Source organism: Neofelis nebulosa, chromosome 4, assembly GCF_028018385.1.
Source record: "Neofelis nebulosa isolate mNeoNeb1 chromosome 4, mNeoNeb1.pri, whole genome shotgun sequence".
In the NCBI taxonomy this organism is placed as follows: domain Eukaryota; kingdom Metazoa; phylum Chordata; class Mammalia; order Carnivora; family Felidae; genus Neofelis; species Neofelis nebulosa.
The window spans coordinates 113,813,131-113,840,928 of NC_080785.1; the positions used below are offsets into that span (position 1 = coordinate 113,813,131).

Below are 27,798 nucleotides of genomic sequence, written 5' to 3' on the forward strand. Positions count from 1 at the left end.
CCTGCCACTCATGTCAGGGGCTTGGTGGTTGCCCTGGCCAGGACGCCGTCGGGGTGGCGACCCGATTGATAATTGGCCTACCAGGTGGGCCGAGAGAAAAAGACAAAGGCTCCAGCCACAGCCCTGTGTGGTGGTCACAATGCTAGGCCCGGGCAGTAGGAGAAAGCCTCTTTCACAGCTGGTGCCACTCGAGGACCACGACGGACCAAGGGCAGGTGGTGGGACCAGTTTCTCCTGGCACAGCCCACAGGGGGTGTGTGGACTGTACATGATTTGATTTGGATCAGTAACAAACCCCACCAAAAGGCGGTCTGCTTTTTATTATCACCATGCTCTGGGAATTCTAAAAAAGGATCAGTGATAAAAATATTCCTCCCTGTTGTAAACAATTACAGTAGATACTGTTAAGTTTTAATAATATAGATGCGTGCCACAGATTCGCATGTTTTGCTAATGTATAAACTCCCCCTACACAGACACGCAGACACGTGGGGACTTAACAATGAGCATATGTTTGGAGGGCAAGTTTGTGATAGTTTGGAAGCCTTCAGGCATTTTCATTCATTCATTCATTCATTCATTCATTTGTTCATTTTTAAGTAGGCTTCATGCCCAGTGCAGAGCCCAAGGTGGGGCTTGAACTCACACCCCAAGATCAAGACCCGATCCGAGATTGAGAGTTGGGTGCTTAACCGACTGAGCCACCCAGGCACCCACATTTGGGCAACTTGGCGTCACCACCCGCCTGTGGCACCATCTACTCTCGTGTGAGGCAGTGGACTTGAAACAATCACTAATTGCACAGTGATGATAACGATGGAAGGAGCAGTATTTGACTTAGGTCCTTTCTGTGTGACCACACAGAGTTTCTATTTAAGCTTAAAATTTCGTACAGTGAAAAGAAATGCAAACTTGGAATGAAACGCTTTTGCTGGGTAAGTGCACATGTTTGTTCACACATAAAATATTTCCATTTTGTGATTATTACAAGCAAAATGTTTGGCATATAGAGAACAGGGCTTGTGAACAGTGATCCTGAGTGTCCAACACGTTAGGTCGGCCACTGGGTCAAAGCAACCACAGAAAGAGCTGAATTGGGTCTGAGAAACTAAGTCCTACAGAAGGTGGCTCTAAATCCCAAGTCGGAGTAGAAGGCAAGGCTGGGCCGGGGAGGGGGTTGCTGAAGGCACAGCTGAAGTAGGAGGAGGTAAGAGGTCCCAAACTGAGGCTGTGGATGGCCAGGTTCCAGATGGAGCCCAGAGAGGGCTGGGGGCAGCTGTGACTGGGACGAGTTTACCAGAACCACCACTCCCACTTTCTGCACATTGTATCTCTGTTAACATGACCTTTGGCTGCCTCTGTTTGGTGGACAGCCCCACCACTCTGCAGCAAATGATGACTGTTCTGCCAAGCCCTAACTCCTTCATTCTTTCTCTGCACTCATTTGTCTGACACCAAGGGCAGGACAGCACGGGAGAGGGGGCCTCAGGGCAGGGAGCATGCCCTGACGGAATGCCCCTTGTGCACCCTCTCTGCCACCCTCTGTGGACTGTGCCTCGCTGGGGCTTCCCACCTGGCTCCTCCCCAAGCCTTTCTCTCTGGTTTCCTCTTGACTGGCTTCACCCCCCTCTTCACCCCACCCCAAGGTTCTTCTCCATTCCCTGGCTTTTCCCACCCAGATCTTCTGGAAATTTCCCTCAATCCCACATGTTCCTTTAGCCTCTCTCTTTTAGAAACCCCAAACCTGGTTTGGCCCAGAGCACTCCCTTGAACTCCAATCCTGCTTCTGGGCGGAGCCCCGATGGACAGTCATACTCAGCACGTCCATCCCAGGTTCACCCCTGCTCCCTGAGCTGGCTCCATACCCCGTGCCCCCCTCTCCTCCTCCTCGATGTCCCCAGTCACCAAGCCCAGCTGGTTCTGCCTCTGTCGTAGCTGATCGGTGTCTCACCTCTCCAGCCCCCAGCCTCCTGACTGCTCCCTCCACCCCACCCGCCAGGCCCCATTCCTCACCCTGGTCACCACTTCCTGCACATCCGTGCTGGGCTCATTGTCAGCTTACTGAGTTCCTGCTGCACACTCACCCCTGGGTCAGGCTCTGTGGGAGATCCACAGGGCAGATAAAGATGCCGTCCCCTTCCCAAGGGCCTCACCAGCAGCAGAGTAAGGAGAGCTGTCACGTCCCACCCTGTCCCTTCCCTCCCTCCGTCTGTCCCTCCAGTCACCTCTCCCTTGCTCCAGCCCCCTTCCCTGTCTTTTCCTCCCTCCATCCAGCCTCTGTCCATCCCTCCATCCCTCCGCCTAGTCCCCTCTCTACCCATCTCTGCCCCCATCCATCCCTCCATCCACTTATTTATCCATTTGGCCCCATTTTGTTCCAGGCCTTCAGCTGGCCGCGGGGGGTCAGTCATGACTCAGGTGTGAGGGTGATCAGAGCTGTAAGGCAGACACACAGGGGCGGGGGACCAATGCCTGAGCCGGGTTCTGGAGGGCAAGTGGGAGTTTACCAGGGAAAAAGGTGAGGAAACAGCATCTGCAAAGGCACGGGGGTACGAACGGTGTGGTGTGCAAGGGGGGGCAGATGTGTGGGACACGAGACAGGGAGTAGGGGAGGGCTGAGCCCGCTCACATGGGCCTTGAAGGCCAGGGTGATGCGGTCAGACTCCATCCTCAAGGCACTGGGGCCGAGGCAGGTGTCTAGGGAGAGGAGTTCTGCGGACAAGGTGCGTTTCCAAAAGCGCCTCCTTACGGCCGCTTTCTGGGCAGATCAGAGGGGAGCCAGGGAGCAGCAAGACACAGTGAGGTGGGCACAGGGGTCTGCGTGAACCAGGGGAGAGGTGGCAGAGCAGAAGAATGGGGACACAAGCGAAAGGGTCACACTCATCCTGCTGGCGGAGGACTGGTTGTGGGGCTGGGCAGATGGCAGTAGGGACCCAAGAGCAAAGTGGGCTGGAGGTGGGGTGTGCGGCTGAATCACCACATTTCTCTTTGAGCATCCAGCCACCACTCACACCGTCAGGCTTTCATTCGGTGTCTGTTATGCAGCCCGAGAGGCCTGGGTCTCTCAGGCCTGGGTCAGCTCAGGTCACATCACGGCTCGTGGGTTAGAGCCCCGCGTCGGGCTCTGTGCTGTCAGCTCAGAGCCTGGAGCCTGCTTCAGATTCTGTGTCTCCCTCTCTCTGTGCCCCTCCCCTGCTCGTGCTCTGTCTCTCTGTGTCTCTCAATAATAAATAAACATTAAAAAAAAAAGTGGCAATGACATTCATGTTGGGGGGAAGGGGAGGCGAAGGCAGGCCGGGAGGCTAATGTGGTGGCACTGGGGTGGGTCCTGTCTGTTCCCAAACCTCTAAGGCATCTAATGCCTCTGCAACGGGATGAGGGCTCTGCACAGCCGATGAGCATGCTTGGTTCCACAGCCGCCCTGGGCCTTGCTGTGACCTCCGCAGCCAGCAGAGGGACGCTTGTTGATGGGAGGAGGGAACTGGTATGGAAGTGAGACGGGTGCGTTCAGCTCAGGCTCTACCTGCAATTTTCGGTAGAAGTTGAGTTTGCATATTGCGTATACAAGTTTACGGGTGTGCATCTACTTTATCAGATGAAGGAAGCTCCCTTCTGTTCCTGGCTGGCGAGGAGATGCTGCCCTGAGGAAAGACATTTTTCTCCCCACACCTATGGGGACGCCCGTATGGTTGTTCTCCTTTTGCTTACGTACGTGACGAACGAAATGATTTGCTCTTCCAGAGTTAAGCCGGACTCGTGCCGTTGGATAAATCATACTTGCGTCCTGCATTACCTTTTTAGAGATGGCTGGATTTGGTTCGTCCCTGTTCGTTTAGGATTTTTGCCTCTGTGTCTCGGGATGAGTCTGGCTTGTGTTTTACCTTCCCATACTTGCGGGGTTGGGCGGAAAGCTTCTATTTCTCAGCACATACACACCCCGGCCATGCTCATGAGCTCAGTCAGCAAAGCTGGACAGGGCCCCAAGACGGAGGGCCCTGGGTGGGGCCTTGGGTGGGCATGAGCCCATCTGTGCAGCCTGGAGGGCTCTGGGGGGAGGGTTCATGATGTGTGAAGTTGGTGGCTCCTGGCAAAGTCACTGAGGGAGTACAGACCCCCCCCCTCCCCACCGACTCCCCTAGTCTGCACAGTGGGTAGGGGTCTGGTGTGGCAGATGCGGACAGGGTTTGGGGACAAAACCTAGAGTTCTCTGACAGGAAGAGTCAGGTTCAGGTCACTGGGGACTTAAAATCTCCTCCCTCCCCCACCCCTCCTTTTTCCTTCAGATTTGGATTCTGCCTGTGGCCCTGGACAGGGTGGGGAGGGCGTGGCCTGTCTTCCCCTGCTCTCTCCACCCTCTTCCGCAATCCAGCTCGGGGAGGCAGGAGGTTGCGGGGAGGAAGGCCAGCCTCTCTCTGTCCATCTCTGTAGCCTCCTAGGGGGCACTGACAGGCTACCAATGCCGACGGTATCCTTAGTGTGGCCCCATCCCCACCAGCACATTCCTGGGCACATGTAATTCTTCCCGAAGCCCTATTGGGAGAAGCCCCCTCTGCAAAAAGCCCCTAGATGCCGCTGGATTCCTTCCTACCTGCTCATTTCCTGCTCCCAGCAAGGTCCCCTGCTGCTGTCGTCCCCCCATAGCCAGGCATCCCCATAGGGCAAGGAACTGGCAAGGCAGTCCACACCTGGCTCCCTATTGTAGTGACCATCCGTGGGCCCTGACAGGCAGTCCCTGTGCCTTCTGCCTGCCCTGCCCCATCTTTCCCACTCTCTTCTCCCCTGCGCACACAGGCCCAGGACCCAGGGGTCCTGGTCCATTCCAAGAGATGACATCCAAACTGAGAGTGGGGTGCCCACCCCCCCTCCTTGCAGATCTACCCAATCCCTTAGCAATGTGGCTTTTGAGGGAGCTTTACTTTTCGGGGGGGAAAGGAAGCTTGGCTCCTGCCCCCATAAGCAATAGTTTATGCCCCTCCTCCTGGTGGTCTGTATATGCAGACTGATGGGGTGGGGCAGAGCGTTCCTGGGATGATGGCTGGAGCTGCAGGCTGCTTCCATCCCTCATTGGCTTCTGGCTTTCTTTCTTTCTTTCTTTCTTTCTTTCTTTTTACTTTTTTTAATGTTTATTTATTTTTGAGAGAGAGAAAGAGAGACAGAGTGTGAGCGGGAGAGGGGCAGAGAGAGAGGGAGAGGGAGACACAGAATCTGAAGCAGGCTCCAGGCTCTGAGCTGTCAGCACAGAGCCCGATGCGGGGCTCGAACTCATGAACTGTGAGATCATGACCTGAGCTGAAGTTGGATGCTCAACTGACTGAGCCACCCAGGCACCTCATCTGGCTTTCTTTAAAATGTGGGCTTCGGGGACTTCTTTGTCCTCAGCTCTGGGTCCTGGCCACTAGTTCCTGCTAAAGTGAGAATCTCAGCACCCTGTGCTACTGACAGGCTAGATAAGCAGGTAACTTGCCCATGGCCACATGGGGTCTTCTCGTCAGATCTGGGACTGGCTTCCCTCCCCTGATGGGGACCCTCCCTCTGTCATTCTCTCTTGTCCTGACATTTAGGGTTACAAAAGATGACGTGGGGCAAGGATTTGAGTGCAGGTAGTGTATTTGGGATATAATTCCAGAAACCACAGTGACGATGTGAGGCAGGGGAAGGAAGAAAGCCAACAAAAGCTGCGTTTGCCAAAGAGTCACCATTGGAGGCAATTGGGGCACAAGCCAGCTGGGGACCCTGAGGGGACTGTGCAGAGCAAACCTCAGAATTGCCTGGCATGGGCCGAGGAAGCTGGGATGTGCGCCCACCAGTCCTGCCCCTTATTGGCTGAGGCTGTTCCCGGAGGCACGAACCGCACGGCACCTGGGGCTGTCCTGCAGGCCAGGTGCTCTCTTGTCAACAGAAGACATTGGTGTGTGCAGCGGGGACCACGGAGGCCACAGTGACGTCCCTCGTGGGCTGACAGGTGATGGGCAGGGCATAGATGTTGTCTGCCACTGGGCCACTCTCTAGCCATCCCTTTAGAGTCTTAATAAAAGAAGAAGCAGACCAGTGAGGGACATCGCGGCTTACCCCGCAGCCCTGTCCTTTATTAACTCCTTAGGCCTCCGTCCTAAGTGTGTGCATGCTGGATTTTCACAAATCAAACCCAGTCATGAAACTGGCACTCAGATCAAGAAGCAGAACCCAGCTGGCCCCCTGAGAGTCGCCCCCGTGCCCCCTTCCGGTCACCACCGCACACAGCAGACCTGCTCCCAACTCCTAATGGCAAGGGATTCGTTCCGCCCGTTGTCGAACTTGGTAAACAACGGACTCATACGTGTGTAATCTGTTGAGCCCGACTTGAGCTCGGAGCTGTATTAGTGAGCTACATCCGTGTTGGTGCGCGTGGCCGTGAACTCTTTGCTTTTGCTGGGCTGCGGTACCCTCGGCTGTGCGAACGCGCCGCGACCTGCGTCTCCATCCCGCTGCTGTTGGACGTTTTGCGTGGGTGTCTGGGCTGGGGAATCACGAACAGGGCTGCTGGGGACCAAGGTCTTGTCCTCACTTCTGGAGGACACATGCTGTCCTCCTCTGGAGTCGACACTCAAGAGTGGAATTTCTGGGTCATAGGCTGTGCATGTGCTCAGCTTTAGTCAATCCCACCAAATAGTTTCCTAAAATGATTGTACCATGTGAGACTCCCACCAGCGGCGGACAAGAATTCCAGTTGCTTCACTTTCTTGCCCACACTTGATCCTTCCATTATTTTCCCTCTGCCACTCCGGGGGGTTGAGTGGCCTCGGCTTTGGCACACTCTCCGTGTTGTGCTGTCCCCACCACCCCCCACTCCCCCACCCCCCCAGCCCTCACTCACATTTCGAGGGTGAGAAAATGGAGGCTCAGAGAGGGGAGGCCCTTGCCCCGCATCACACAGCTTGTGGGTGGCAGGCTGGGAACTTGAGTTCTTTGCAGGAGACCTTCTGAGGGCTGGTAGGCAGGCAGGGTGGATACTCAGATTTCCAGATGTGAAGTGGCAAGTGGGGCTGGGGCCTCCCCCTCCTCCCCTGGAAGCTGTCGAGCAGGCCGGCACTGACACCCTGTCCCTTTCCATTCTCGGACTCTCTGAGGGGAAGCCGCACGGCCCGCGTGTTCTTGCAGGGAGGCCAGGGTGAGGTCTGGTGGAAGAGGATGCCCCCTGCAGCCCACCTTGATGGCAGAGAGTGCTCTGGGGTGTGGTCCCAGGCAGGACCCCTCAGGGCAGCAGAGCAGTGGAGTCAGGCTGCCCATGTGTGGTCCGCCCTCTGCCTCTCCTGGCTGAGCCCAGGGCTCGTGACCATGACCTCTAAGCCTCCCGCATTTCTCATCTGCTAAGTGGGCCTGGTGGCAAGGCCTGCCTGGAGGGTTGGTGTGAGCCTCGCTTGACAGGAGAAGAGGGCACACGCTCTGGCTGGCTCCCCCTGCCCCACAGGAGACTCAGACGAGAGTGGCTGGGGGTGTGGGGGGCAGCAGAAGGGGAGCTCTCCTCAGCGTCTGTGGCCTCTGGCACTCTGGGCAGGGCCTGGAGTTGAGAGGGGTGCTGGGATGCTGCCTGCACACCCACCCCCTCCTCCCACGTGTTGGCATGTGGTTTTGTTCAGCTGGGGCCAAGCTGTTGGGGGGGAGTTTCCGTGAAAGAGGCTGGGAACAAGGCCCCTTTGTCTGGCCCGGGGTCTGCCAGCTCACTGGGCCTGAAATTGTAGGTCAGACCTCAGGCCGGCCATCCAGGGGCACATCTCTGATGGGAAGAAGGCTGGGGATCCCTTCTTTGAGATGGGGAAACTGAGACAGAGAAGATATCAGGCTTGTCTAGAAAGCTCCATCTGTCAGCGGGGGAGGCAGGACCCAGTTCCCCTCCTCCACCTTAGTGTTGGATCCTAGTGGCCCCTGGGTCCCTCCCAGGGTCTGCGTTGGTGAAAGCCCTTCTCTTTAACAGTCCCGTGCTGCCCCTGCCATCCCTCCCTCCTTCTCCCTCTTCCACAGATTCTTAGAGAGCTGGCCGACTGTGGCCACATTTCCAGTTACCAGGAATATAAGCCTGCAGAGCAGTCACTGTCTTGGCCCTCAGGGAGTTTGCCGTCCAGTTTCCGGCACCAGGGTGGTGGCCCTGAGACAGAGTGAGCAGGCGCTGTGGCCCTACAGTCTGGGTGGGGGTGGGGAGAAGCCAGGAGGGTTCCCTGGAGGAGGTGATGTTTTAGCTGAGACTCGAAGGCTGAGAAAGAAGTAGCCAGGCAAGGATGTGGGGTCCGTAGGGAGAGGGAGGCATTTTCTGGCAGTGACCCAGAGCAAGCAGGAGCTGGAAGGTTGCAGAAGCAGGGTGTAGGCAAGCAAGTGGAAGAGGGGAGGGGAGAATGTGAGAAGAGAGTGTCAGGAAACAGCTCCTATCAAGAATGGAGACACAGATGGGAGCCAAACCACTGTAGGGCCTTGTTGGCCAGGCCACTGGGCGTGAGTTTTACTCTGAGGCCCCCTGGGAGTCACAGAAGGGCTTAAAGGCGGGGAGTCACATGGCCGGACTGTGCTTTAGAAATCAGTGATTTCCAAGAAGAATACAATGTTTTTTAGGGGCAAAAGACATACGCAGAAATTTCATAAAAGAGGCAACGCAGATGGCTGAAAAACACATGTCAAGATGCTCATCCTCGTTAATGACAAGGGACACGGAAATGAAAACCGCACCGAGATACCATCTCACACCTACTGCGTGGGCAAATGTTGACAAGGGTTTTCGAGGAGGTGCAGCCCTCAGCAGCAGCTGGTGGGATGGGTACGAACACTCTGAAACAACAGTCTGGCATGAGCTGGTGAACTTGAACATGTGCACACCCCATGACTCAGCGCTCCCTCTCCTGGCCGCTGGCCCTAGAGCACTAAAACAAATGTCACGGGAAGACCAGTACAAGGATCATTACAGCAGCACTATTTGTTAAGAGGAAAGAAAACCCAGAAAACAACCTAAACAGCCGCAGACGAGAGAATTGCTCTGTGTTAGCCAGTCGGAGGAATACTATGCACTAAAAAGAAAGGAAGGACCGGCTACAGGCCGGCTCTCATCGATGCAAATAGGAACATTTACAGTGTGTCTGCTTACGTCAAGTTCACAACCAGCCCGAACTCAATAACAATTTGAGGATGCATAAACTGAAGAGGGCTTGCAGCTAAGGAGGGGTGCAGGAGAGGATTTTCTAGGTCTGGTAGTCTCTGTCTCTCAGAGTCCCCCATTCTGGTATTTCCACATAACTGGAATCAGACACTGGGCTCGTATCACATTCCCTCCTGCCGGCTTAACAGTTTTGCAATGGGCGTAACCTGCTTGTTTTATTATTAGTCACCAACCACAGGCGAGGACTTTCCTATCAGACGCATTTTGGCATTTTGCGCTGCGCCTGGCCCCTGGTACCCAGCCTAGTGTGAGTCAATGACGTGTGAGATCCAGGAATCTCTGGGCTCTCATTGGCTGGACTAGCCAGGGGCTCCCTTGGCTGACAGCCAATCACTGACAAACTTGATGAAGTCCCCTTGTGACTGTTGGGGGTTTTACAGAGAACATGTTTTAAAAATATGTGCTATTATCTGACACTGTCTGAATCTAATGTCGACTTCAGGTCCAAGGCTGCAAGTCACCCACCCTGCCGGGGCCATTCATGGATTCCTCTCCAGCATCTGGCAGCGGCCCCCAGTTTCCATTTAGAAGTTCATCTCACCCCTGCTTCAGGCTTTTAGGGGAGAGCATAGGACCTGGGCTGAGCCAATCAGCACAGCCCATTCTTCTGGCTGCAGTGATTGGTTTAGGCCTGGGCACCTGACTTAAGACCCTCCAATCAGAGAGAACTTTAAGATGAGGGGACTAGTGTTTCATTTTGTCTGGATGGAAAGGGTTGGAGGCGGGAGCTGCTGGGAAATTTGGTCACCAGGAGAGGTGCTTTTGGTGGTAAATGGAGGAGAGGGGAGGAGAGCTGAGGGACAAGGGGAGAGAAACTTGTTCCTGGAGACATTTGCAGACCTGGATCCAGCTTTGCTTGAAGTCCATCCCTCTGCTCTTTTATGGAATTTACCATCTCCCTTCTTTGGGCTTAAGCCTGTTTGAGTCAAGTGCACTGTGATTTGCATACCAGCACCCCTCCCCAGCTAATCAGGGGCACCTCCTGAACCAGAAGCTGGGGAGTCATCCCTGCCTCTCCCTTTCCTGGCTCCCAACATCACATCCTCTCCTGAGCCCCTCCCCAGCTGCAAGGTCTCACCAAGTTAATACCTTCTCATATTGTTATTTAGTTGGGGCTGTTTTTGGAACTGATGTAAGCAGACATACTGTAAACGTTCCTATTTGCATTGGTGAGACGCCCACGTGAGTGCGCAGTCTCTCTTCTCAGTATCTCTCCGATCCTGTCACCTCCCGGTGCCACTACCCCCGTCTGAACCCTATCATCTCCCACCTGGAGTCTACCACCCGCCTCGTTGGGGGCTCCATTGAAATCCTCCAAAGACTCCCCTTGCTCTGAGAAGAAGCGCCTAATTCTTCCTGTGGCCCCTTGCCTGCCACATCCTCTGTCCCACAGCCCTTCCTTCAAAAAGTGCCCCAGTTTCCACAGCACCCCCAGGGAGCACTTTCCTTAAGCATTTACCATGTGCCTGGCCCTGTAAAGGTCCTGCCCACCTGTGAGCGCATGTAACCCTCAGGAAACCTGAGGAGTTAGGCGCCATTGTCCCCATGTATAGAGGAGGAAATGAGGTCCAGAGAGGTTGGGAGCCTCCCCCAGTCATCATGCAGCTAGGACCCAGACACTGAGGCGCCAGCACCTGTGGGCTGACCACTGCCCCACGCCGCCTCTCCTGCACGGCCTCTTCAGGGTGCTTCTTACTGTTTGTTGGTGAGGCTGCTGAATTTATATCCGTTGCAGGCTCCGTGACGGCAAGGGGGAGTCTGCCCGCCTGCTGGGCCCCATGCTTGGCCGAGAGTGGGTGCTCAGGAAAGACCTGTTGAGTGAATAGCCAGGACTCACTGAGCACTTGCCGTGTGGAAGCAGCCTCCTAAGCATTTCCCACTTATTAGCCCCCTCAGTCCTCACAAGAGCACGCTGCTGTTGGAGGTTACTTTCTAGCTACGAAGTCAGTGGCAGAGCTTGGGCTCGAACCCAAGCAGCGTCGCTCCAGAACCTGTGCGTGGGTGAACAGATGGATGGACGGACACTGAGGAAGGATTCCGTTGGGGGGGGTGGTTCAGGGTGAGTGGAGATCAGGTGTGTGAAGCCAAGACTGGGCCCACGTCCCGAGCATGTCAGGAGGCCAGGGCTGGACAGATAGTGATGCGGGATTAAGAATATACCTCACTGGGGACCTCCTTTGCCCCCTGGGGTCAGAGCCAGCTGGCTGACGTGCTGCAGAGGGTGTGAGTCCCCTGCCGGCTGCCTTATCAGGGCCTCGGTGAGGAGGGTGGAAGGAAGACGAGGCCCGGCAGGCTTCAGGGAGAACTGCGTGGGTTGGAAAGGGACCAGAGGGCAGCTGAGTGCAGATGCCCAGGACAGATGGCCTGGCCGGCTCACAGGTTCCGGAGCCCAGTTGGGTTAGCGCAGAGCCAAGGAGCTCTGTGTGCTCAGCTGGGAAGTTGAGAGATCCTGGAGTCAGTGTGTGTTGGCATGAAATAACTGCCTCTACCTTGGATCACATTACCTGAAGTCTAAAGGTTGGAATGTGGAAGGTGAATGCTCTCTGGGCTGTGCAGACCGCCCCCGGGTCCTGTGCTCAGCTTGTTCCAGCCCTGGGAGGGGGACAGGACGAGCTGTCCGCGGGGTACTAGAGTTGCTGGGGTGGCTTGGCGTGGACAATAGCAGCCTTGGGGCTCTGACTGAAGAAGAGAAGGAAAGTCTGGAGCAACAGAGGGCACGACTGGAATTGAAGAAGGCAATCACCACTCTGTGTGTGATTTTCGCTCAACACCTAAAGTTGCCTAAGAATGGACATGCTGCCTTCCCATCCCATAGCTGAGTTTCTGGCTCCTTCCTCTGAGTTCGGTTGGGGCAGGGGGACCTGGGCTCCTTGCACCCAGGGAAGGGGGTTCTGGGCACTGTCTGCCTGACATTCCTATGGCTTAGAGGGGCCCAAGGGTCTCAGAGTTGGAGGAGCAAACACAGAGCCTTCTGGGCTGTGGCCCCAGGGGAAATGCTACGGACCCGGATGCCCAGACTGAAGACCTTGGTACTCCCGGGGGCCACGGGGCTCTCCCCAGATTCCTGGTGGGAAGGAGAGAGCCTGGATTTTGACCAAAGACAGAGATCCTGTCTCTGAGCCTCAGTCTTCTCATCTGTAAAGCGGGAACAGCATTTAACCTCCAGCGTGTGAGAGAGGGATACAAGAGAGATGGCTGTAGCCGAGTTTTATAGGCATGTAACAGTGACGACTTTAGTTACTACCTTTATCATCTCATTAGTTTAGGTCAAGAAGCCGAAACTAATTTTGCCAAGACAGGATAGATGCGAGAGGACATTACTGGGAGAGGGAGCAGGAGAAGGCAGGAGACACTCAGGCCAGTGCAGCTCAGACACTTGCTACAAGAGACAGGGAAGGGAGAAGGACGGGGAGGAAGCATCTCGGAATGTGGCGCAATTCCTGAAAGCTTCAGGCCGGATGAGGGGGAGCCCTCGGCCAGTTTCCTGCTGGGGGAAGCCCGGGTCTTGCTGGAATGATCCTGCATTAGTAGTCACGGGGAGGGGTGGGGTGGGGAGCAGCTCACTGTGGCCTCAGCAGAAATGCAATGGTGGCCCTACAGGGATGGGCAGCCACCTGTGCCGCCTGAAGCAGGAGATCTGTGATGCGCCTTCCTGTTGGCCATAATTATCCGCATTCTAACCTTTTTGATATCCGAGGACTGCTTGGGCAAGCCCTGTCAGGTAACCAGAGATTGTTTTGAGTCTCAGAGGCCAAGATTTGTTATTTAAGCAGAGATGCCTTCCCTCCACACATTCCTAGAAGGGGAAGCTTCCAGGGATTACTGGAAATTTCTGCGCCACAGCAAGGCAGTGTGTTGGAGGACCCAGCCGCCAGCTGTGTGGGGTGGGGTGGCCAGAGGCCTTGCGGTTAGATGCAAGGGCAACAATGAATGAAAGATGGATGGATGGGTGAAAAGGTACCGCAAGAGAATATAGGCAGCTTACTATGTCTACCTTAGAATGGGGAAAGCCTTTCCAGGCACAAAGGAAAATAGCGGTAGGTTTTTCTACATCACATTTTACAGGTTCTGTATGTAAAAAAAAGTACAGCACCAAAGTTAAAACAGGGGTGTTTGCTGCGTGTGCGTGGGAGATGAAGGGCCAGCTCTCCTACTATATAAAGAATGGTTAAAAATGGTCGAGCTAAAGTTGAACACTCCAATAGTGGAAATGAATGACGAATATGTACGGAACTTCTAGAAGAAACACAGGTGGTTGGTAACTGTTTAAAAAGATGGTCAACTTCAAATAACAGAATACTACCTTCACCGAAGAGATAGACTAAACATCAGCAAGACTGAGAACACCCAGGGGTGGTATTCTCACCATTATTGGTGGGAGGAAATTTGTACAACTTCCGGGGAGGGTCCTTGGCAGTATATCTCAAAAGTAGTTAAAAATGTACATGCCTTTTGCCCTTGCAACTTCTTGGAGGGGGACAAGTGTCCAAATACACAGATTGAGGGTTGTTTTCCCAATCAGCTTTTAATTTTTTTTAAGTTTATTTATTTATTTTGAGACAGACAGAGACAGTGCGAGGGGGGGAGAGAGAGAGAGAGAGAGGGAGAGAGAGAGAGAGAGAGAGAGAGAGAGAGAGAGAATCCCAAGTAGGCTCCACACTGCCAGCTGTGGAGCCTGACGTGGGGCTGGAACTCACGAACCGTGAGATCATGATCTGAGCCGAAACCAAGAGTCGGACGCTTAACCAACCGAGCCACCCAGGCGCCCCAAATCAGTTTTTATAATAAAGAAAACTAGGAATGATCAGTGGAGGGTCAAATAAGTAAACTGTGGTGAAAGCAGACAGTGGAATTCTCTGCAGCTGTTGACAGTGATTGTGTAGATACATTATTGACATAGAAAAATGGCTACGATATATGGAGAGGAAAATGGAGCAGAAAAAAAAATGTCCGTTAGAATTTGCACACATCTGTGTGTAAATACGTCCATGCATATGCACACTTTCCTATATATACACACATACGTATAGAACAAAAGCAGCTGGAAGGCGTTCTCTTGTGAAGGTAGATCTGCTGATGTTAACTGTTCTATTGTATGTTTTCTCCAACTTATTTATTAAAATCAGAGCCAGCCTCTCCCATTTCACAAGTGGGAAAACTGAGGCTCAGAGCGGACAAAACGCTTGCTGGGACCAGGCCTCCTGTCTCTGGGCTGCTTTCGCCATCTCGAGGGCCCCTTTCGGCCCCTTTGGGCTTCACTGTGTGGCCTTAAGCAAATCCCTTCCCTCTCTGGGCTGCTCCAGTAGGGAAGGGGCTCTGAGACCCTGAAGCCCACTGGGTAGATCTCAGCCTCTGAGCTCAGCGCTCAGTGGGTCTTGCCCACTGCCAGGAGAGCTGGCTTAAACGGCAAGGCTGAACCAAGTCTTGTCTGGGGTGACCAGAACTTTTCAGAAGTGCCAGAAATTTCATCACACCAGGCGGAGAGACGGGTGGGAGTGAGTCACGAATGAGCCGAGCGAGCCGGGCTTCGAGGAGGTAGGGGCTGACCATTCCCAGATGGGAGGCGTCGGGCTGGCCAGCTTTCCTGTAAGAAGCAGACAGCTTGGGAAAGTGCAGAGAAGCCCCAGAGCAGAAGGAAAATTGTAACGTTTTCCCCACCTCTTCTCTCCGCACACCCCATTCTGTGTGCTTCAGCCCCTCTGACCACTATGGCAAGGGTTCACCCAGTCCCTGCTCATGTACCCGAGGAAGGGGAGCCCACGGCCTCACTGCAGCGTGCTCAATTCCTCCCTCTGCAAGGGCAGGGCAAAGGGTCCAGACTCTGAGTCAGACAGCTCCGGGCAGGGGCCCTGGCTATGCCGCTAAGCCCGACTCTTTGTAAAATGGGGGTAATAATATCCAGCATCTCTAGGATCATTTGGAGGATGAAATGAATGAATCAATAGAAGGTGCCTATTCAAATTGATGCTTGGCACGCAGTGTATGATTAACAGATAGGAGTTTATTTTTCATTCCAGTCATTGTCTCCTTCATTCAGGACAAAGCACCTTTGGGGAGAGTCTGGACATCATAAAATCTGATCCCTAATTGCTAACTAGCCCCGGTGTCGGAAGCAAGCCTGGGGAGTGCAGGCGCCAGACGTGGTTGGTAACATTGCCTCGATGAGACCAATTCTGTTGGTCATGACTCTTGGGTGCAAGTGATAGAGCCCCAACTGAAATGGGCTGAAGCCCCAAAGGGGATGTATTGGCCTTTGTGACTGAAACATCCAGAGGTGGCTTGGCCAGGCCAAGCTATAATCAGGTGCTTAAATGTTAGGCCATCCGAAAGCCATCTCTCTCTCCTCTCTGCCCCGCTTTCCTCTGAGCTGGTGTTTCCTTCTTAGCAGGCTTCCCTACGCGGTGGCTCCCATGCCACAGGCTCATACCCGCCGCTGGGCAATGCGGCACGAGGAGCGCCTCCTTCCCGGGCTCCGACACGGGAAGTCTGCTTGAAATAAAGGGGCTCCTCCCTTCATCTGGACGGATTACTTTAGCAGGTGCCCCACACTCCTCCCCGGAAGGGAGGATCGGCTCCATCCGAACAAAACCCGTGGACTCGGAATGGAGAGAAGAGGGTTCTGTGCAGGACACTCAGGAGGCTGGTGGCCACAGCCGATGTAGATTGCACGGTTGTTCACGGAGGCCTCGGAACCATGAGCACAGCGCCTGTGGAAGAACAGTGCATACGATGCGTCTGTGACTTGTTCATGGAGCACCGGGGCCAGCGGTTGAAGTGGGATGGGGTTATTAGTTAGGTACAGGTTAGGCTGCTCTATCCAAGAGACCCTAAGACACTGGCTTGTGCATTTGAAAGCTTATTTCTCTTTCAGGGGATGATCCAGGCCAGGTACGGTGGCTCCGCGATGCTCAGGGGTTCCTTTCACCCAAGCGCGACTTCTGCCCGCTCTACAGGCTGGCTTCTCCTGCTCTCTATCCACCACCAGGTCCTCACTCAGCCAGCAGGAAGGGGGGAGGGAAGGGGAAGGCCACATCACTTCTGCTTCCCTTCAGTGGTGCCACACCTCCTACCTGGCCGCCAGGGGGGCTGGGGATGTGTCTTTAGCTAGGAGGCCAGGGGTCTGCGTAAAACGTCTACAGTTAGGTTTCTAACATGAAGAGTGGGGCATGACTGTTCCGGATGGAACAGCTTTCAGGTGGATGGAAAGGCAGGGAAGTGGGGTGTAGAATCAGTTCCTGGTGTATAATCAGCTCTTCACTGGGTTGAAGAGTAGAGACAGGGGTGTGCGTGGGGGCAGAGGCCGGAGGACCGGGTGAGGTCCGGGCCTGGGTTCCAAGGACCGATTGTGTGCCCACGGATTGGGAACGTCATTCACGTCACCTGCCGGCAGCTGCCCGCAGCCACCCTTCGGGCCTGGGATGTGTCCACTGGTGCTATGGCTCACTCCTGGGGAGAGGGAGGGATGAGTGGAAGAAGCCAGCACAAACCCTGGGGCTCAGGGCCACTCGGGAGGGAATTCAAGGACTGGTGTGAGTCGTCATGGGCCCCAGGTGGGCACAGTTCCTTGGTCTCTCCTTGGGGAGGGGCACAGCCGGAAGATGAAAGCCAGAGGGAAGTCCTTGAAGCAGTGTTTTCCATTCTTGGCTGTTCCTTACAGTCGGCTGGGGGTTAGAAAAAATACCGAGGCCTCGCTGCACCCACGGAGACATAGATTTAATTGTTCTGGAGTAGAATGCAGACATTGGTATTTGAAAAAAAAAAGAAAAAGGGGCCTGGGTGATTCTCCAGGACTGCCTTGTTCCAGAGCTTGAGTGTATATGCCGCCCTGGGTCTCAGTTGGACAGCAGGATGGCAGGCAATGCCTCCTCCCTGGGTGAGGAGAGCCTCTGTCTGCAAATCACCACCATCATCCTTGAATATCGTTCCCGTATTTGTGGGATTCTCCCTTTTGGCGGTCTGGCTGGGCCCAAACACCCTCTCTCCTAGCTTTCTTTGTGGCCAGGGACACACAGCTGCCTCATACTGTCCAGTCACTGTGGCCACAACAGATGTTGGAGGGACGGCAGGAGCTACGACTAAGTGAACCCAGCGCAGAGGAAGGGGTCTCCCATCCCCTCCCATCAGCTCTCAGAAGTGGCGGCTGGAGAAGTTCTGGTGTGGAGTCCCGGGCCCATCATTCAAGGAGTGGGCAGCCCCGTGCTGTCTGCACGCAGGTGGGTTGCGGGCTCACGTTGGTTTCGGCTGTGTGCAATTAACACCAACAAATCTTAAAAATAAATTTAGGTTTATTTATTTTTGAAACAGTGAGAGACAGAGAGAGAGAGAGAGAGAGAATGAAAGGGGGAGGGGCAGGGGACAGAGGATCCAAAGTGGGCTCTGCGCAGACAGCAGAGAGCCCAGTGTCAGGCTCCGAACCCATGAGTGGTGAGATCGTGACCCGAGCTGAAGTCGGTCGCTTAACCGATTGAGCCACCCAGGTGCTCCAACAACAACATTTAATTGAGGGCTTATCACACGCCAAACTCTGCTCTCCGCATCTTGACTTCAAAACTATCCTATGAAGAAGCAACTATTTTATAGATGAGGGCGCTGAGGCCAGAGGGTTGAAGCCACTTGCTCAACGTCACATGGGGATGTGGCTTCAAATCAAGGCCATTTGGCTGCAAATTCACTGCTCCTAGACCCTATTGTTGTATGGGGGTGTTATCGTTATTCCCGTTTCTCAGAGAAACGGGAGAGGTGTGGTGACCTCCCGGAGGCCACCCGAGCGAGGACTCCGTCTCATGAAGCCCAGTGAGCCTGAGCCTGAGCCGAGCCTTCTCCTCCCCAGCCCCGCTGGCCAGGGGGTACAGGTGTGCTCCGGGCCTGCGAGCCGCGGCGCCTCGGTGCCCTGGGGGCTGGTCACATTGTCGCTGATGTGAATAACTCCGCTGCCCACTGTGAGCACTATCTGTGCCTTATCGGCCTGGAACTTCCTCCAACCCTGGCGTCTCGGCCAGGCCCCGGGCCCCAAATTCCTGGTGGGTGATGCGCACTCTGTGTGTGATAACAGCCCTGGCAGGACTCCGAGGAGTCAGCTGCCTTGGCCACATCTGCAGCTCAGATAACAGAGGACGGGCAACGTGTCTCCACTTTATCTTGTGAAAGCTGGCCAGGCCTTGGGTTCCGCCTCCGCTGCAAGGTGAGGCCAAATCTTGGCTCACTGCCTCTCCTCCAGGTCTGGGACCTGTGGGGGGTGGGGGTGGGGGAGGGGGGGGAAGGGAGCCTCACCAGGGGGCGGTGAGTTAGGTGAGTTACGGTGCAAGGGAGGCAAGGTCCAGTGCCTTCTATGCCCCAGGACTCCTCCCCTGCTGACAGAAGGAAAGATTCAATCTATCACTCACTCATTAGCTATTTGCTAAACACTCCCTTGGGCTAAGCCCTCTTCACAGTACTTTTATTTTTTGATTCACTTAATCCTCCCAATAGCCCCTTGAGATAGGCCCTGTCGTCCTTCTGCTCATTTTACAGTTGAGGAATTCAAGGCCCAGAGAGGTGCAGCAACAGGCTCAAAGTCACACAGCTGGTGAGTGGTGGAGTTCTTAACCGCAGGCTATGCTGCCTACAGTCGCTTTTAAATGAAGAAAAAAAAGTCAGCTAGTGACAAGTACTCTGGAGAGTAGAGAGGGTAGACAGTGAGAGAGTGGTAGTTTCCACCTCTGCCGGGGTCTTAGGGTAGTGACGTGGATGAGCCAGTCATGAGGATGCGGGTATGTGCAAAGGCCCTTGGGGAAAAGCAAGCTCCAGCTGGCAAAAGGGCCCAGAGAGCCCAGGGTTAGACAGAAAGCTGGGGCAGGCTGGACCGACGTTCTCAGTTCAGGCTTTGGCCCTCCATCCCCTCCTGGCTCTTCTGTGGTCGGCCCCATCTTCGCCCCTGGGCACTTCCTGGCTTCATCTCCTCCTGGCCACGTGACCTTGAACAAGTGGCTTCCCTTCTCTCTGCCTTTGCTCTTGGCGGCCTTATCCTTGTCCCGGGCTACAGCGAGGACTCTGGGTGGGGGTGGGGGGACACGGCTGCTGCCCAGATGGGAGGTGGCAACTGTTGGGCTACCTGTCTCCGGGCAGGTGGAAGACGGTCCTGGAGGTCCTGGTCTGGGCTTTGGGTCCTAGAGGTGTGGCCCCGGGACTGAGAAACACAAGGAGACCAAGAGATAGAGTCATAGGGAAATGAAGAGACCAAGGAAGAGAGAGTCAGATGGAGAGACAGAGTGGTATGAAAGCAGAGACAGAGGCACGGACAGAGACATGGAAAGGAGAGACAAAGTGGGGGAAGAGTGAGAGACCTGAGAGAGAGAGAGACCCGGCCAAGAGAGAGGGACAGAGACAGACGGACAGACAGGTAAAGATGACGTGGCCAAGAGAGGACCACAGAGAAAGTTGTGAATGTTCTAAATGCCCCTGAATTGGACACTTTAAAATGGTTAAAATGGCGAATTTTATGCTGTTGTGATTTTTGCCACAATAAAAAGAGAAATCGGGAGACAGAAGATGGCAAAGAGAGGGACAGAGAGGGATGGAAGGACAGAATTCCTGGATCCTGACTCTCTTCGGGGCTGACTGGCCTTTGGGACGCTAGAGAGTGGGAAGGGACTGGGGGCTTGGGGTCCCTGTGCCAGAGTCCAGGCCTGCAGGGCCCAAAGGTTTGAGGGTCAGTTCTGTTCCACCTGGGCTGTTCTGGGGCTAAATGTGGGACTGGCAGCACCAGATTTTGCTTGTGTGTTTTGGGGATGGGGTTTTGAGCCCTTGGCAGGGAGGAAGTGGGGGGAGGCTAGCTCAGGGCCAACTGCCTGCTCCCCACGGGGCCTCCTGCCAGGCACAGACTCCTGGTCCGCTCCTAGTCAGACCGGGGGATGCCCCACTCTGCCTCAACTCGGGGCATGACAGCCACAGTAACTGACATTTTAGTTTCTCTTTTGCAGTGTGTTCACTATCTGTTGGGGCCTGTGGTGTGGGTATGACACCCGGTTCTTCTGGGCTACCCATCACCAGTCCGGGTTAACCCATTCAAGAGATGAGGAGGCTGAGGTCACACCGGGGTCACAGGCAGCTAGCTGGATGCGCCGAGGAAAAGGACAAACCTGGACTGCCCCGAAGCCGGGGCTGGGAACCATCTGCCCAAGGACCTGGGGTAGCAGTGTGGGGGTGCATGCAGGTCAGGCGGAACGCGGGAGCTCCCAGGGTGGGCAGCAAGGGGGACGGAGAAGCCTGCCTTCTGCCCCTATCACACCGCCTGCCCCTTGGCAGTGTGGTACCCACACCCTCAGGCCCTCGCAGCGTGCCCCGGGTTGCTGAGCCCATCTCGCAGGTGGGAACACTGAGGCCCAGGCTGGCTGAGGAACTCGGAGTTTAGACCGGGCGGGGCAAGAGGGGTGCCGGGCGGGTCGGGTACTCAGGGCTCCGCCGCGGACGCGCCGGGGGCGGGGGGGGGGGGCAGTCTCTGAGCGTCGGTTCGCACGGCTCTGCTCGCCGCCAGAGGCACGGGCTCGGCCCCCTCCCCGGCCCGCGGCGAGACCCCGCCCCGGAGGCGGAGGCAGGGGAGGGGGCCCGGGGCTGGCTGGGGCCGCCCCTCCGCGCCTCCGCTCCGCCCCGCGCCGCGCACAGCCGGGGCTCGCGGCTCTCGACGCGCCGACGGCCGGGCGGACTGACGGACGGGCGGCCAGACGTGCGGAGCTCCCCGCGGTGAGTGCGCGCCGAGCCCCTGCCGCGCGGGGTCCCCACCTCCTCTCCCGCGCCGCGCCCCCGCCAGCGCGCCGCTCGCCACGGTGGGCTTGGGGCCCTCGGACGCCCCGACGGTTCGGCCGCCCCGCGGAAGGGCGCCCGGAGCCACGGGGTGTCCACACCCGCCCCGCCGCGGGCTCGCCATCCCCGTCTCTGTCCCATTGGACGGATGCGGGCACTGAGGCCAGCGCCGGGAGGGGGGTGCGGGGGGTCTCGGGGTCCGCGGGCAGGGTCCCCCCAGCCACCCTCCCTCCCTGCCCCCTGTGCTGCCGCCCCTTCCCTCCGCTGCACCCAGCCGGTCACCGCCCCCCAGCCCCAGCATGGCTCCACTCCTTCCCTAAGCCCCCTCCCCCTCTCCCCCTGCCCCTCAGGTCCCTCCGTCGTCGGGCACCACCCCCACCGTCAACGCTCACATCGTCAGTTCCCCCCCGCCCGTCACGCTCACTGCCACACAGGCACCCACACCAGTATCCAGAAGTTCCTGCACCCTCTGCCTGGGCGCACCCACCATCCCTCACCCCATCCCCCCAGTCATAAAGTCTCGTGCTCAGGGCTGCCCCCCCTCCCATCTCTCACACACATGATCCGGGTCCTCACACTCATCTCCCACACACGTCGCTCTTGCACACCCATGCCTCATACACACGTGCCTCTCTCTCGGGTGTCTCCCAGGCACGCACGCCTCTCTCACACAGTTGTGTCTCCGTTCCACGCGTGTGCCTCCCCTAACACGCATGCGTGTCTGCCACACGTGTGTCTGTCACACAGGCATATCTATCTCACATGTGTCACACACGTGTCTCGCGGGTAGCTGGAGTAACAAACATCCCCGCACGCACTGAGACTTGCACAGAGTCACAGACGCCGACAACTTCATGGTCCCCCTGTGCCCTGACACTCCCGACTCTAAGGGGCACTGCTTTCCTGAGTTTGCTGGGAGCCAGAGTAGGGCTGGGGGAGATGTCTCTTGGCTGAGGCTGTCTTGCCCTGGGGCCTGGGAGGCTGTGGGAGCACTGAGAGCCTAGGGAGGGGCCTTCGGGGATGGGCCAGACTCCACCAGCCTGCTCACTCCTTATCAGCCCCTGCATCCTCTCCCCTTCCCCCACCCTGCTCTCCCAAGCAGGGTTGCCCTTTTCTGTCTTTACTGTTACCAGGTGATTGCACTTGGACTGGTCCAAAGCTGGTGTGAGCCAGCAGGTGTTACCATGGCAAGCCAAACCAAAAAAAGATTTGGGTGCGGGGCATCACCCAGAGCCCCTCAAATAGGGACTGGTCTAGGTCCCTGGCAGAGCAAGCCCCCACAGTGGTCCCGGCGTGGGCTTGCAGCTGAAAGATTGGGGCCCTGAGCCTGCCTCACCTTCCCCACATGCAGATGAGGGTGAAGACCCCCGCCAGGAGGAGGGAGGGACCTGTAAGTGTTGCTCCCTCCACTTTCACCCTCCCCTCCTGCATCCAGAGCTGGGAGATGGGGGAAGTGGGCAGGGAATGGGTGAAATCAAAGAATCTTACTCCGGCTGTGCAAACCTGCCAGCCTTAGCTTTGACTGGTTCTGTGTGTTTTGTTTGGCTCTTACCATGTTGTTATTATTTTTAAATATTTAATTAGCTGCCAGCATTTGCAAATTGGCAGGTTTCACATAAAAGTCCGGATTTCCATTTTCACTTGAAAAATCGCAGCACCTGGCAGCTCAGGGTCCACGTCCCCCTGCGGTACCCATTGGCTAGGGCTGCCTGCCTTCTGCCCCTGAGGGTGGGAGGGAGCACCATTTGGCTAAAGTCTCCACCAGGCCTCCTTGTACGTTCTCAGCTCCTACCTGCCTTGCACAGGCCTCTGTTGGCTGTGCCTGCTGTATAAACTAGGCTGTTTTTGCTGCCTTGCCCACCCTGAAGGGGTCTAGGCTAGTCCACTCACCCGTGGCTGGGGAAGCCTTGAGTGAGCCTCATACTTCTTCAGTGCATTGAAAGGCATGCTAGGGCCTGGACCACAAGGCACCTTTGTGGTGATGGCGGGCACTTTCTGCTGGGCTGTGGGGGACAGTGTCCTGGGAGCCCCATGGAAGGGAGGCAGTGATCTCAGAGCCAGACCTTGACCATCACATTTCTTCCTAGATCCTGTCATTGATTCTGCAAGGTCACATTCTTACCCTGTTTGACAGATGGGGAAACCGAGGCTTGGGGTTTTCATGGTAGAGCTGGGATCTCAACCCAGATTTTCCTGACCCTACAGCCAAGCTCTTTGTCCCCCCTCTCTCCCTCCCCCCAAGGAATCCACTAGAGGAGGGACTTGGTCTCATCCACCCTGGGCGAATTCCCTGAGTCAGGTCCACGCCTGGCACACGGTAGATGCTTAATAACTGCTTGTGGAATGACCGAGGGAAGTGTAGCTGCTTTCTCTTCAGGGGTCAGGGTAGAGCTCAATTCAGGGCCTAAAGTGAAGAAGATTTCATGCAAACTGACCGACCACCCAGGTTCCTTTTATCAGCCTGAAAGCTCAGCAGTTTTCTGTGCTTTTTAAATTGTACTATTATTTTTTTATTTTATATAGAGAGAGTGAGGCAGGGAGAGGGGCAAGGGCAGAGGGAGAGAGAGACCGAGAGAGAGGGCCGGTGTAGAATCCCAAACCGGCTCCACGCTCAGGAGCTTGATCCCATGCCTGTGAGATCATGACCTGAGCCAAAATCGAGAGTCGGATGCTCAACCGCCTGAGCCACCCAGGCGCCCCTCTGCTTTAGTCTTTATGGTCATAGTCTCTGTGACCCCGTGACCACCAGGGTGAAGATTCCTGAGTCTCAAGTCTGTATGGCCTCAGGAGCATCATCGTGTGCTGTGTTGGACATCAGGTTTCACGTTGGCCTTACATCTGGGGGCCGTGGGTGTGAGCATTTTCCTCAGTAAGCCCAGGTCGGCCTTGGTGCCCAAGATGCCTTGCAAGGAGGGACTCAGGTGGGGAACAGGCTCCAGCTCCCGGCTCCCATTCCTTGGGTGGCCTCTCCATGGGTGGCATGGGTGGGGCAGTTGCTGTGTTATTTTAAGACCTAGTTCCCATGCTGTCTCTTGTGAGCACATGTACGTGGCTAAATTCACGTGAGTGAAGTGCCCTAGTGATGTGCCACCTCCTGGATGTTTGCTGGCCTGACTGAATGAGGACCCGCCCTTCCAGAGTGACTGGGGGTGATGGGCAGCCCTGGCCTCTTCCTCATACTTGCTGAAGGTTTTCTTTCCTGTTGGGCTGTACAAGGTAGTACAGAGGGCCCGTCCCTCCCTTCTCTGGGCCTCAGTCTTACATTCTGTAAAGTGGATATCCGCTGATGGCTTCCCGGTGCTCATGGTCCTGAAGTGGGGAGGGGAGGATGGAATCCTGGGTTCTGCTCTCCAGGAGGCATTTGGGTGTAGCCCGCCTCCCAGGCTTCCTGAACTCCGAAGGGCCTCCCCCGGACAAAGGCCTGGCCCCGGGATGCAGTTCAGTTGTAGCTTGCAACAGGATTCTGGCCGCTGTGCTCCCATGGTCTCATGATCTCTGTGAGGGCTAGCAGGAATAATTCTGTCAGGCGGGAGCTGTTGCAGGAGCTTGGCTCCCCTGGGCCAAGTGCGGGAGTCACATCCTAGGTGAGGCACTGTCCAGGTAGGGACTCACGGTGGACAGTGCAGACATTGTCTTTGCTCCCATGCAGTTTATTTTCTAGTTGGAGGGGTGAGGTGGGGTGAGTCAGGTGACAAATGAATTAGGTTGATTTCAGATGCTGTAGAGAAGTTTAAGTCCGCAGGACAACCAAATCTAGGTGGGCAGGGAGGGTCCTTTGAAGAGAGGATTTCTGAGCTGAGACCAGAGTGGTGAGGGAGAATGCCAGGCAAGGGGCACAGCTAGTGCAAAGGCCCTGAGGTGGGACCCTGCTTGGTGTGTGTGAGGGATGGAAAAGAAGGAGGTGGGAGTGGGTAAGGGAGGGGACTGAGGAAGTGAAGAAGGGGCAGGGCAGGGAGTTTGAAAGCTACTGAAAAGTTTTGAGGGAAGGAGCAGTGAGATCTGATTTCTGTTTTATTTTATTTATTTTTTTAACATTTATTTATTTTTGAGACAGAGAGAGACAGCATGAACAGGGGAGGGGCAGAGAGAGAGGGAGACACAGAATCTGAAACAGGCTGCAGGCTCTGAGCGGTCAGCACAGAGCCCGACGCGGGGCTCGAACTCACGGGCCGTGAGATCATGACCTGAGCTGAAGTCAGACGCTCAACCGACCAAGACACCCAGGCGCCCCTGATTTCTGTTTTAAAACACAGCCTCGAGCCATAAGATCAAGAGGCTTGTGCCAGGCCCCGTGCTGGGGTGCAGTTCTCACCCTTGAGAAGCTATGGGCGGGTGGGGGAGACAGGTCTGTGGGCAGACGTTTGAGATCCAGGGTGACGGATGCTGGTTAAGTAGATGTTGGCACAGCCTCGCCATGGAATATTATGCAGCTACAAAAAATGAGGATGCTCTCTGTGGAAAGAAAGGTCTTTTAAGATCTGTTAAGAGAGGAAAACAAGGTGCTGAATGGCATGTAAAGCATACTATTTAAAAAAATTGTTTATTAAAAATTTTTATTTTTTGGGGCGCCTGGGTGGTGCAGTCGGTTAAGCGTCCGACTTCAGCCAGGTCACGATCTCGCGGTCCGTGAGTTCGAGCCCCGCGTCAGGCTCTGGGCTGATGGCTCGGAGCCTGGAGCCTGTTTCCGATTCTGTGTCTCCCTCTCTCTCTGCCCCTCCCCCGTTCATGCTCTGTCTCTCTCTGTCCCAAAAATAAATAAAAAACGCTGAAAAAAAAATAAAAAAAATTTTATTTTTTAATTTTTAAACAAGTTTTTTAATGTTTATTTATTTTTGGTATATATATAGAGAGAGAGCGCAAGTGGGGGAGGGGCTGAGAGAGAGAGAGAGAGACAGAATCTGAAGCAGGCTCTAGGCTCTGAGCTGTCAGCACAGAGCCTGACGTGGGGCTCAAACCTACGAACTGTGAGATCATGACCTGAGCCGAAGTTAGACGCTTGACCAGCTGAGCCACCCAGGTGCCCCTAAAACATGCTACTCTTATGTCAAATAAGAAAAACAAATTCATGGGACACTTGGGTGGCTCAGTCGGGTCAGCGTCTGACTCTTCATTTTGGCTCAGGTCATGATCTTGAGGATTGTGAGTTCAAGCCCCATATCGGGCTCTGTGCTGACAGTGTGGAGCCTGCTTGGGATCCTCCATTTCTCCTTGCTCTTTCTGCCCCTCCCCCCCCCCAATAAACGAATAAACTAAAAAAAATAAATAAATAAGAAGAAAGAAATACAAATGCACATTGGCTTATATGTGCATAAAGAACAAGGTTCACTGGTGTGGTTACCTGGGGGTGGGGGTGGGTTGGAGTGGGCAGGTGGGGGCCTAGGGTGCAAGGGTTAGGTGACACCTCCCACGCTGTGCCTTGTTTATATTTTCTGCTTTTTGAACCATGTGACTGGATTGCCTGCTCAAAACATCAAATTAAAAAGCAGTTGGGCAGTTGGTGGGTGACTGTTGGTTTGTGAATTTTAAGTGGGAGTGTTTGAGGATGGTTTTTAAATTCCCTGCTTTACTGACCTTGTTGTTGAGCAGACGGACTTCTTCCTGGCATGGCATGCAAAAGTTTCCACTGTGATCAAATTAGATGGTAACAGAGTCACTTTTTGCAAAGTTTGGCCAATGGATAAAAGAAAAATCCCACCCTTTTTCTCTCTCCTTGTTTCTTACCCCCTTTTCCTGTGGGTGTGTTTCCTTCTGGTGATTTGACTGCTGGCTCTTCCTGGCGTGGGCACCATGGCATTGACTGTTCAGTCCTGAGACTGTTTCCATAAGTCAGCCCCCCCCCGCCCCGGGCTGGCTACAGGTCCGGAACCGGGGGCAGTCAGGTGCAGGAAATCCCCTGCTTTGGCATCCTGTAGAGTTCAGATTCGCAGTCCTGACACTCACAGGCTGTGCTCCCATCAGGCCAGTGACTTACCCCACTGAGCCTCAGTTTCCTCCTCTGTAAAATGGGTGTCAAATCTCTCTCTGTTAGGGTTAACAGAAGGAGAAAATGAGATCACTCATTCCTTCATTCAGCAGATATTTCTTGGGCATCCACTGGGTACTGGGTTCTGGTTTAAGTGCTGGGAATAAGTGCCCAAGACAACATCCTCTGCCCCCACAGAGCACGTTCTGGCAGGAAACACACACAGGAGACTTACGGGTGCTCACTGTGATGTCCTGTGCTGGCCGTGCAGGCAATGAAGAAATGGCAAAGCTGGTCCAGGACTGGGAGGTGGGGTAGAGCATCGGAGGAAGCAGTGGAGCAGACACTTTGGGTGGAGTAGTCACAGCAGGTACAAATGACCTGGAGCAGGTGGAGATCAGGACCCCCATGCTCAAGAAGAGCCACTGGTAGGCCAGGTCTGGGGGCCACAGGAGGGCTTTCATTTTTATTCTTGGTGTGACACATTCAATTCAGGGAGGGGTGAGCTCTGAATGAGATTTAAAACTTTTTATTATTATTATTATTTTTTTTTAACGTTTATTTGTTTTTGAGAGAGAGAGCATGGGGCAGGGGCAGAGAGAGAGGGAGACACAGAATCTGAAGCGGGCTCCAGGCTCTGAGCTGTCGGCACAGAGCATGACACGGGGCTCGAACTCACGAGTAGTGAGATCATGACCTGAGCTGAAGTCATACGCTTAACCGACTGAGCCACCCAGGTTACCCATATTGAGATTTTAAAGTTCCGCACCCCTGGGCTGTTGGGGGAAGACCACTGGGGCCTAGAGCTGGGCCTTATGGGGCAATGGCGAGTAGTGGAATTGTGGTCGTTCTCTGGGAGGGTTAAGAACCATGGCTGAGC

General features: G+C 55.2%; 1 protein-coding gene and 1 long non-coding RNA gene across 3 annotated transcripts in view; one reads left to right on the forward strand and one right to left on the reverse strand.

Annotated features, from left to right (window-relative positions):
- Positions 1-5,589: 5,589 nt before the first annotated feature.
- Positions 5,590-7,542, reverse strand: LOC131508449 (uncharacterized). Its single transcript, XR_009260025.1, has 2 exons — positions 6,854-7,542; positions 5,590-6,024 (listed from the first exon to the last, which is right to left on the reverse strand). It is a non-coding gene; the product is annotated as an uncharacterized LOC131508449 (long non-coding RNA).
- A 13,227-nt stretch (positions 7,543-20,769) lies between these two features.
- The window catches only part of FBLN2 (fibulin 2), an 89,843-nt gene continuing 82,814 nt past the window's right edge, over positions 20,770-27,798 (forward strand). For both annotated transcript variants that reach the window (XM_058725852.1, XM_058725853.1), the window contains exon 1: positions 20,770-20,896. The gene's annotated coding sequence lies outside the window, so the exon portion shown is untranslated. The remainder of the gene's footprint in view (positions 20,897-27,798) is intronic.